At 33.3% G+C, this 10,168-nt stretch overlaps 1 long non-coding RNA gene across 1 annotated transcript; it reads right to left on the bottom strand.

Annotated features, from left to right (window-relative positions):
* Window positions 1-2,062: 2,062 nt before the first annotated feature.
* LOC110880244 lies at window positions 2,063-7,297 on the bottom strand. The gene is made up of 2 exons (XR_002559288.1): window positions 6,344-7,297; window positions 2,063-2,741 (listed from the first exon to the last, which is right to left on the bottom strand). It is a non-coding gene; the product is annotated as an uncharacterized LOC110880244 (long non-coding RNA).
* Between the last annotated feature and the right edge of the window lie 2,871 nt (window positions 7,298-10,168).

The following is a 10,168-nucleotide window of genomic DNA, read 5'->3' as shown; positions in this document are numbered from 1 at the left end:
AATGTGCCTTGTGCACCTAAAACAAATTTTGAAAAGATTTTCAAAATGTGTCGGTTATTTGTATTTACCAGTGTAAACTGACGTATTTTCAAAAGACTAAGCTACAGGTACAACACGAAAATAGGCTGGAAGCTGCTGGGTATCGACATAAGAGGATCTTGCAAGTCCTTAGTTGTGCCTATAGTCTGTTGAACATCATTTGTACATTTTACAATTCGCCTGTGGATCTTTTAGTTACAAGCCATCTGTATATTTAATTTGAACATTTGAACATTTCGGTTTGTAATAGTATCTTAAATCCAAGACTTCCGCTGTGCTGTGTTGTTTGACTATGACGATATCCAATCTTACGTCACGATACTCCCCACCCTGGCCCACCGGGATTGTCTTGGAAATCGGGGTGTGACAACGTGTCCTATTAAAATGAGTATTCATTTGCCTTTATCTACTTTCCTTTTAAGATATGAAAATTTAAATATGTAAATCTTTTTATATACTTTTTTATATGGCAAATTTATACGACAGTGAGTAGTTGGTATTTGGTATGAGTTATAAGGCGATATGTACTCAAGAAAATTGATTTTTCACATTATAAAATTTAATAACAAATAATAGTTAATATTATACATTAACATACAATAACTAATGTATTTTTCTGTGTATATGATTTTATTTATTCATATATGAAGTTATGGATAAAACAATCAAATTTTGACATGAAGTTTGAAATCTCCATACCGTATACAAATCAAATCAAAGCATATATATGATTATAACAACTTTGAATGTATATAAGTCGAAACATGATCAAACTAACTACGATATGGATCAAGAAAGAACACAAAAAAACTGAACGAGAAGAACACAGAAAAAATCCAAACCTGTTGCAGAAAATCAGAAATAATTGTTCAACCACACTTCAATTATATGCATACTTCAATTTGCATGAATCTCACGAACACTAAAAATATATACTTCAAATCTCAGGAACCCTAAAACTCTTCATGGCGTGAAAGTCACCTGAGGGTTTGATCGATATGGAATTTGAAGGGTTTGGGGTTTATGAACTTGAAAGGCAAAAGACAAAATTGGCCCTACGCAAAAAGTCTTGTTTGCCCTTGCTAAAAAAAATCAATTTGGAGGGTGTGAGCGTAAGGGAAAGGATTGAACTAACTAGGTAACCACAAGGAGCAAAAAAGTCAAATTAAAACTATTGGAGCAAAGTGGATATTTAGACTAAACTACAGGGAGCAAAACAGAACTTTACTCAAATAAATATAAAATACGTCTCTAATAGTAATTATCCAAGAATCGATGAACAAATGATGAGCAATTCGAAAACTTTTTAAAAGAAGCAAACCTGGATGTTAAGCGCGAGATCTTGCGGATGAAAAGTGTTCAACAAAAAGGGTTTTTATGACCCAAGGTTTTTTACGCCATACAACACGTGTCATCAACAGACAATATTATAAGAAGCCAAACAAAGTGTACAAGCCAATGTGGGAGTAGCTCACTTGGTATAGACTCTTGCATCTTAGTGGGAAGGTTTTGGGTTGATCAATCCCAAGCAGGTGTAATTTAGAATTTGGTGTAATTTAGAAGATGTAAGATTTGCCATTAAAAAAAGATACACTCCGTACAACTACAATATGACTAGTAAAGTTCCTAATTCAATATATATACCCGTACAACTACAATATGACTAGTAAAGTTCCTAATTCAATATATATAGATATAACTCGATCATATGTTGAATACGGCAAGCATTAATTAAATAAAACACATGAGACAAATCTGTAAGTGTGTCATAAACAAACGGTGTATCTGGATATTACTGAAGAATTAGAGAAGCCAAGTAAAATGTAGATATGTTTTATAGCAATATTTTTCGTAAAGGAAATCAAAAGAATTGAATGACCAGCTATTACATGACCTATTACCAACATGCATGGAATACGTACATGAAAACATGTAACAAAAACATCACATCTTCCTCTTAGATCTGTTGATTTGCAGATAGCTCAACAACAAAAAGATTCACACATCTAACAAAAACATCATATCTTCCTCAATCCTTCCTCTCCTTCTTAAGTTCAGCAAGATGATCCTTCACAATTTTATCAACAACATGAAACCTCAATTTTTCATCAAAACAGTAACCGCTAGGAGATGCAGAATTCCCTATATAACAAATCTAAGCCGACCCTGGGATTCTTCGTTTGAAAGGCGAAACAGGAGACTCTTGAATATCACCATCACCATCAGTAAGTTCTCCTTTTGTTTTTCCAGTAGATCTTGATGAACCTTCCTCTTCAGCACTCTTAAAACTTTTAAATTCGAACACGAACTTCCGATCTTCAGGTTTTGTAGGAGACTTTTAACCTTCCTGATCACCTTGTTTTTGAACATGATCATCATTAGCGGTTTTCAAACCTTTGAACAATTTATCTTTCTCCCCTTGTATCTTTTCGAAATTAGGGTTTCAGGGTTTTCGGTACAGAGTATATTTGAAAGGGTTTCAGGGTTTTCAGTACGGACAGGGTTTCAGGGTTTTCAGTACGGACAACAGTACAAGAAGAAGAGAGATAATTGTGAACGAATGACACCCGCTGTGTATATTATATAGTTTTTTAAGTTAGGTGGGACCCTCTTTCTTCAATTACTTTTTTAAGTCACCATGGTATCCTAGATCCAGAACATCCGGGTGAGATAAAGGTTAGGAGCTTTCCCAACAATATACCCTAATGCGAAAACAAATATTTAAAGTGTGAAATTTATGTAAGATTATTTGATAAATTATATTTTTGTAAAAATTTAGTTATTAATATATATATATATATATATATAAATAATTGAGTTAGTTTTACAAAACCATAAAGTTGTTATTTAAAACAAGAGTAAACTGCCATTTTGGTCCCTGTGGTTTGGGTGCATTTGCCATTTTAGTCCAAATCTCAAACTTTTTAAATATGGGTCTCTGTGGTTTCGTTTTTGTTGCCATTTTGGTCCAAAACTCAAAAACCCCCTTTTTGACTGTTGCAACCTGCCTATTTTGTCTTTTAGTTCAGGGGCATTTTGGTCATTTTAATTTTATTATAACATATTAATATCTAAAACACATCATCTTCTTCAAAGTTCAGACCCAAACCCTCCCAAACCACAAACCCTCATCACCGGCGTCATCATCTTCATCACCGCCACTACCACCACCACCACCACCGGCCACCCAACCACGTCAAACAGTCACCGTCACCACCTTCACCAAACCAAAGCAAACCCAAACCCAAACCCGAGCCACACCATAACCACCTCCACTGCCGTCGTCAACCACCCATTCCATCATCATCATAATCACCGTCCATCATCATCAACAGTCATCATCAACATCTCGTTGCTATAACTTGCCGGAAATAACGTCGATCTTTACAGATCTGAAAAGAAAGAAGAAGGATGGAGGAGAGATACAGTTGCTTACCGGAGCTTGTCATTGGTCGTCGGGTCAACCACGCACCATCGTGCCTCCGCCATGTCGCCGGGCTTCCACCGGAACCATCGTGCACCAGAATCTGACGCAAAACCCCCCACACCCTAGCCGCCGGTTGTCGCAGGAGGGGCAGCTTCATCGTCCGTCCACCACCGCTATCACCTACGGTGGTTCCCGCACCTTTTCCGCCTTGAGCCATCACCCAAGCCCCACAATGACCCCTGTCACAGGTCTTGGCATTTGGTTTTGAAGTTGTGTAAAACAGAGGCTTGAATGAGGTTAAAGGTTGAGCCACTTAATTGTAATCGTCGTCGGAGATCTGTCTCGATTGCAACTGTTATCGTCGGTGGTGGCCGGCCGTTCAATCAGGCCAAAATAAATAGGTGTGGGTGATCGGTGAGATGAGGGATTTGGGGTGTGCGGTTGCCGGTGAATAGGATGGTGGTTGAGTGGGTGTGTGCTTGACTGAAGAGGCTCGTCGGAGTAGCTCAGGTTGCCGGAGCCGGAGGAGAGACAGGTCTGAGCTGTAGATAGAGTGAGAGAGAAGAGAGAGACAGGTTTTTTTGGTGATGGTGGTGATGATTTGTAGAGAGAGAGAAGGGATTTATAAAGTATAAGGTAGTTGGGGCAGGCAATATGGCCATAATGCCCTTCATAAAAGGACAAAATAGCTGGGTTGTTTTTTTAAATCTGACCTGATTTGAGTTTTGGACCAAAATGGTAACAAAAACGAAACACAAGAACCCAGATTTAAAAAGTTTAAGATTTGGACTAAAATGACAAAAATTCCCAAACCATTTATTTTAAACAGTTAGCATCAATGGTAATTTGAACAACATGACTAACTAATCAAGAAAGGGAAAAAAACAAAGAACATTAATTTCGTTCGCTAGGATTTTCAAAAGCAAACATTCTTTTTTTTTCTTTCTATTTCTCCTATTTTTTTAAACACACCCAAGCCTTGTGATTTTATACACAGTATATATCATATAATTCAATATCATCGTTTTCCCTTTATTTCATACAATATATAGTTTTACTAACAAGAAATATTTGCCATCGGTTAACAATGACATTCATGAATTATAATATAACCTAGCCATTGGAATAAGTTATATCAATAAACATAACATTGGATTTGATAAGAAGTTTTATTAAATAAATAAAAATAAAAATATATATTTTGTTAACACTTTAAAATACAGAAAAAAAAATTAGAGGATAATGAATATAAGACAATGATATCTTGAAACTTTGAAAAGAGATCCATGAGGAGGAAAAAAAAGAGTTAATTGCCAAAATCGTCCTTCAGGTTTGGGCACGTTTGTCATTTTCGTCCAAAATGACACTTTTGTACCAAATTGCCCCTAATGTTTGTAACTTTTTGTCATTTTCATCCAAACCACTAACTTAGTTTATTTTTTATGTTAAGTTAAGGATATTTGGATGAAACTGGCAAATATAAAACCATAGGGACGATTTTGGCAATTTACTCAAACCCTTTTTAATTTCTTTTATTTAATTATTTTTGTTACATATATAATAAAAAAGAATATACATGGAGTTTTTAGAAGAAAAAAAATTAATAGTTTTATCACATAATTTTTATAAATTTTCATTCAAATCACTAACTCTGTTTATTTTTTCTGTTAAGGTGAAGGATGTTTTAAATTTTATAAATTAAGACATAAATTAATTTACAGCTTCTTTATATAAATCAGTTTTACAAAAAGAAAACGTCATTGGTGTGCAACACATAACAATCGATTTCAACTTTTAGTATTTATCAATTATAGAGATAGAAAAAAATTGTAAAACGTTACATATTTTTAAATGTGTTTAGCACCTAGGAAATATGTTGGTAGAAACAAAATATTTATTTAATTAAGATTATGAGGGTAACTAACTAATACTTATTGTGAGTTGCTTGAGTAAAGAAACTTTTGGTTCATACCATATAATTACAATTTGGTGGGGGGGGGGGGGGGCACTGGCTTCTGTTTTTCCTTAGGAGCGAATTTAAAAGAGTAGAAGATGAATTACAAACTTGGTACATACGATAAGATTTTTTTATTTGACCTTTTTCAATAAGGTCACCAGCACTTTGGTTTTATAAAATTTAGAGGTTTAAGTAGATTTTATTTTTATAAAACTAATCTATATTAAAAATTAGAAATTAATTTATGTCTTAGTTTATAAACATCCTTCGTATTAATAGAGAAATTAACTTAGTTAGTGGTTGGATGAAAATTCATAAAAATTATGTGATAAAGCTATTATTTTTTCATGTAAAAATTGCATGTATATTCTTTTTTATTATATATGTAACAAATTTAATTAAATAAAAGAAATTTAAAAGAGTTTGACTAAATTGCCAAAATCGTCCCTGTGGTTTTACATTTGCCAATTTCATCAAAATATCCTCAACTTAACAGAAAAAATAAACTAAGTTAGTGGTTTGGATTAAAATGGCAAAAAGTTACAAACGTTGGGGACAATTTGGTACAAAAGTGTCATTTTGAACGAAAATGACAAACGTGCCCAAACCTCAGGGACGATTTTGGCAATTAACTCAAAAAAAAAAATATAAAAATGTATAGATAAATAAATAATAGTAGTAACAAACACCCAGATCGTGACCCAGAACTTCAACCAAACTCCATTGTTTCCCATACAATAAAAAAAAAATCGATTTTTTTAATTATTAAACACAGACTCGACATTGTAGTATTAGTACACTTATAGAGCCGCATATAATATTTACTTCATCTCCTTCTTTGAATTTTTGTAGAAGAGTATTTATGTTCCTATTATTGTTTTTTACTTATGAAACAAAAATACGAGGATTTGCATCGGTACCTTATATGAGGAACGGTAGTCGATGTACGTATAAGTGTAGAATCAACGAAGGTCTTCCAACAACAAGTCGATGGGTACGCGGTGGCGGCAGGAGGTCATTGAAACAAGGCCTAGGAGCGGCGTTGCAAACCGTGTTACCGAGACCCGGTAAAAAGGAAAACACACCAGCCAGATAGGTGGTGGTTTTTGGGTTCGAGTTACTGTTTGAAGGCTTGAATATAAACTAGATTACACTAGCACACATTATAAGGAAAGAATTGTAATTTGAGTGAAGATACGATTTGGTTTTTTTGTTGATATGGTTTTTGATCATAAAAGGCGAAATTGGTGTAGTATATTAGGAAACGCTTTACTGCTTGATTTGAGCTATACAAAGTTAAAAAGGTGCCAATATCGTTGATTTTGGAAATTAAATAACGAGTTTGGAGAGGATAATTTGGGTGACCCTCCAAGTTTATCTGTATAAAAGTTGAACCAATGTTTTTTATTTATTATTTTATTAACTTAAACTATTTTTCTATATGGCTAAAAATGGCCGCCAAAGTTTATAATTTGATAAAGTCAATTTAGAACTAAAGCATTTTGATTTATTTAAATAACTTGTTAACATTAAATCCAGTAAAACCATTTTTATAATTATCTTAAGTTTCATAAATAAACTGGAGCAGAGTCTAATATAATATATTTTATTTATAACGATTCGAACCGGTCTACAAATGGTTCGGATCCGGTTTTGAAAAACGGATTGGATTTTTTTTGTACCCATTTTTTACGGATGTTACATAAATCTCATATAAGAGAAAAGAAAAATAATGGATAAAAATGTAACCCATGTTTATTGTTATACCTGTTGCCAAAAGTTTAGTAAGAAACCTAACGAGATTCAAAATCATGAACCAAGTTGCAAATGAATGGCGGAAAGATAAGTGAGTGATTAGTCAATGGATTATAGGAACAAAGACACGTAACTCTCATTTTCAGTAAAGAGATGAACCATCTTTTGATATATAGGGGATCACTCTTAAAATGAATGGCCATGTTTATTCTAATCCGATGGCTATAAATCTACCTTAAAAAATATATTCTAAACATTTGCATAAAAAGTTCTACACTCTTCTAAAAACATATTAGCTTGAAGATTCACATTTTTCTCCGACATCCTTGAGTTTCTCAAAAGATATGTTTATTTACTTGTGTACAATATTCATATATTTATACAACTTTTTCAATATACTAAATACATGTTATGTTTATAGGGTGAGATGGTGGTTTATGTGAAAAGTATAACAAGCAATATAGTAAGAACATGTAACACTAATTAAAATTAAGTCTTAAGGGTATACTTGTAAATGAATTAATAATTCAAATATGGTAATGAATTTGCAGTTACAAATCTGGAGAGAGAGGGAATTAAGGGTTTGATAACCATTCGTATAATACATCATTCACAAACATCAAAACTAATTCATAACATGGTTTTTAATAAATTCTTAGTTCAATCACGGTGTTACAATCTGCAATCTAGAAGATATTCTTAGAATGGTGTTCTAATCGTGTATGATATTTTAATGTGTTGCTACATATTTACATAACATGGTGTTTAAATAAAGGTATAATTCAATTCATGGTGTTTTACAACTGCGTTAAAACACCATAACTTGAACATCAATACAATCATTCGAGATGTTAAAATCACAATGTCTTGAATCACAATACAATGTTTCGTGATGTTTAAAACACAACATCTTGAATCTTAATATCGTTCTTTCATATTTTAAAACACCATGACTCGAATAGCAAATACAATCACTCCAAATATTAAAACACTATGGCTTGAATCACAATAAAATGTTTACAGATTCCATATGTTAAAACATCATGACTTGAATCACAATACAATGTTTCCAGAAATTAAACACCACGCGTTGAATCTTAAAATATTTCTTCCAGATATCAAGCAAGAAACACTTGCGTTAACACATGGTGTTTTGTACCCAAGCACAATCAAGCAAGAAACGGTTAGGATATGAGGAAATCGTCGAAGAAAGAAGCCGTGGATGTTGTTAGAAGGAGGTCTAGGTTTTTTTCAGTGGTAGTTAGCGGCAGACTAAGGGGGGAGGGGGGGAGGGGGGGGGAGAATCCTTGATTTTATGATTGAAAATCGTGGATATGGATTAAATTGGTATAGTTTCTTAATTTAAATGATGTTTATTGACACTTATACCTATCAATTCAAATAAGTCATAAAATATTAAAATACAATTGACATTTTTGTTATTCCAATCTTAGTCATTAAAAATTTGATCTAAAGATGTAAAACACTTATTAGACAAATGGTCATTTGTATAGGAACTTTTACCTACGGTCATATAATAAAAATTTGAGTAAATTCAGTTCTCGTCCATATGATTTGGTTGACACCCATATCCATTTTTTCTATTCGAGGTATATTGTGATTTGCTTTTTGTTGCCAGTTAGATCATGTTAAAAAAAAAACTCTCTAACTTAGCAGAAAAAATGTATAAAGATAATAAGTTGAGTTCAAGTGGAAAAAAAATGCAAACACAAAGTAGCCCATGAAAGAAAACTGTAATAAACTCTAATACTTATATATATAAAATTATGACAAATATTAAAATAATCTATATTATGTTACACATAAAAATTAGAATATAAGAAGGAGTGGTGTGGGCTAGCGCCTCGTGCTATGTAAGCACGATGGCACCCGAACACTGTCGCCAAGGCGCCATAGGGGGTGCCATCAATGCCGGGCCGTCTTCGAAAATCACAGAATTTTTTTGGCCCTGTGCGAGATAAAAAATTTGGGCCCTGTTCATTAATCCATTATGTTTGTTTATTAATTTGAGCTAAGTCATTAATTCATTACACACTAAAGCAGTTGGGCTTCTGAATTTGATTAGCAAAAATAGTTGGGCTTTAACATGTTTGGTTCATAAATCTAGGCCCTTTAAATGATCTATGTAAATGGTTAAATGAGAAAAAAAAAACTTACAAATTTAAAGAACAAAACAGGTAAACTTTTTCTAGATAAATGATTAAATGAGAAAAAAAAAAAAGAACTTACAAATCGAAGGAAGCCGAAATTTAAATATGAAAATTTATAAATTTAAACAAGAAAATATGTAATTTTTTTTATGTAAATGATTAAATGAGAAAAAAAACTTACAAATCGATGGGCTTTGAAAATTCCAAGCTAAAGGCTAAAAAATAAGTTTTATGGGGCCTTTCACCTTCTTAATGTAATATGATAAATGCCTAAATCAACACCAACACCTTGAGGCCCAAACAAAACAAGGAGCAACCCAAGAAAAACAAAAAGGAAAAAACTATAGCTAGTACGATTCGAACTTCGAATCAACGTATCTATAAACAGGTGTTGCTTTCATTGAGCTGAAGAGTTTATTTGTGTACACTTGTTCTACAATAAGTTTATATACAAAATATACATATATCTTTTAAACATTTTGGGCCCTCTGATTTTATGGGCCCTGTGCGGTGGCACCACCCGCACAAGCCCATAACCGGCTCTGCATCAATGGAATCGTTATGAGGCTGGCGAGCGCCATGCATGGGGAACGACAGATTGATTGTGGATATGATCGTTGGTAACCCAAGCACAACTCATAAATTCTCTCCACTTTTTTTTTTTTTTTTTTTTTTGTAAAAAAATATCTTCCAAACTCGTCATCCGACTCATTAGGTTATGACGCGGGAATGTTCGATGACTTGATTATCACAGTGGCAAAAGAGGCGGTTCAACTTTTAAGAGACGAAGTTGAATCGTCCCAGCTACGCACAAGACAA

This window comes from Helianthus annuus, chromosome 1 (genome assembly GCF_002127325.2).
Source record: "Helianthus annuus cultivar XRQ/B chromosome 1, HanXRQr2.0-SUNRISE, whole genome shotgun sequence".
Lineage (NCBI taxonomy): Eukaryota > Viridiplantae > Streptophyta > Magnoliopsida > Asterales > Asteraceae > Helianthus > Helianthus annuus.
This window is presented reverse-complemented; position numbering and strand designations above follow the sequence as displayed.